The sequence below is a fragment of the Condylura cristata genome, unplaced genomic scaffold (assembly GCF_000260355.1).
Source record: "Condylura cristata isolate star-nosed mole 26May11 unplaced genomic scaffold, ConCri1.0 scaffold00002, whole genome shotgun sequence".
In the NCBI taxonomy this organism is placed as follows: Eukaryota; Metazoa; Chordata; class Mammalia; order Eulipotyphla; family Talpidae; genus Condylura; species Condylura cristata.
In genome coordinates, this window is record NW_004567103.1 from 52,844,058 (window position 1) to 52,845,599 (window position 1,542).

Consider the following 1,542-nt stretch of genomic DNA (forward strand, 5'->3'; position numbering starts at 1 on the left):
TGGAGAGCAGAACAGGCAGATCCACGAAGTACACTGCTGAGGGGAGCAGAGGGCGGGTCAGGAGAGGTCTGCCACGCCATGCGGTCACCTCCGGGACAGGCGGGAATTGAACTCATGAGAAAGCGGCTTTAGATTTTCAGTGCTGTGCTTTAAACCGCTGCGCCACCAGGGAGGGCCCTCAAACATGTTTTTAAGGGAAATAAATACGGCATACACACTGAAAACAATCTCTATTGTGTAAATAAAAATGGTCATACAAATCCATACAGATCTAGGCATTAAAAGTTTCACAAAAAGATGCACAAGAAACCAATTATTACTAATTTGGAAGAAAGGTATTGTGGCCAAGAATAGGGGATTACTTTTGCTTCCTATTTCTTTAATACTTTTTAAATTTTAAATATTGGCAGTTTTTGAAATGTTAATAGAGATGAACTATTAACCTATAGAGTTAATAGGTGATAAACATTTATGTTTTTTCTGTGGGTCAGTATTATGCATAATATTATCATGATTGCATATTTAATTCCACACAAATGCAGCTACAAGTTTAATTTGATCTGATTAAACACTGGTTTTCAGAAGTCTGTTAGAGCTGAAAGGCTACTAGAAATATGTTCAACAAAGAATTTCTAACAATAAAACCATGTGATCATGGCAGGTAGGACCTCACAAAATCAGCCAGATGTGCTTGTACATGTCCTACTTCCTCTGCATAGAACACCCTCTTTTGTTTTCCTTTCTAGCTACTTCAGCTCAACATTTACTGTGCTAGAAAAGTATGGGTGCTTTCCTGGCAGAGGTGCTCTGGTGACTACACCTGTATGGGGAATCCTATACCTCCAAGTGACTAATAACAATGTAAAACAATGTCACTGTAAACCAATATCAATGTAAACCAATGTCAATGTAAACCAATGTCAATGTAAATCAATGTCAATAAATACATAAATCAATTTTTAAAAAAGCATCTCAAGAATCATCACCATCTGATCAAGATTATCTATACCTTGTGGTTTAGATCTTCACTACTTGAAATGTGATCGTAATGTCAAAAACATTGGCGTGATGTTACCTGCATGCCTGCTGGATACACATGTTCTGAGACTCTAGGCCTGAGAACCACCAAACCCAATTTCAACAAGATTCCAGGGATTTAGTGTCACGTTGACATTTAGGAAATGGTGGGTAAATGACAATACTAGGTCTTCCCACAGTTCCTGCACACATGGCGCCACAGTATTCCTTATATAGCATTTACAACTCTGCAAACTGGTCTAAACCCCAGGTTAGACTGTGAGATTGTTAAGGACAAGATCTAAACTTTTTGTTACTGTTGTCCCATATGCACCTGACATATAAGTAAGAAATAAATTCAAATTTTAGTTTATTTATTTTTATATTTCATCAGACAGCAATATAGAAATAGTAACTACAGGGCCCTCCCTGGTGGCGCAGCGGGTTAAAGCACAGTACCAAGAAGTTTAAACCACTTGCGCATGAGTTCGATTCCCGCCTGCCCCGGAGGAGATCCACATGGCG

The 1,542-nt window shown here is 38.8% G+C and overlaps 1 protein-coding gene across 2 annotated transcripts in view; it reads right to left on the bottom strand.

Moving 5' to 3' along the window:
• The window catches only part of SLC4A10 (solute carrier family 4, sodium bicarbonate transporter, member 10), a 252,551-nt gene that overhangs the window by 111,582 nt on the left and 139,427 nt on the right, over positions 1-1,542 (bottom strand). The gene's annotated exons all lie outside the window — the stretch shown is intronic.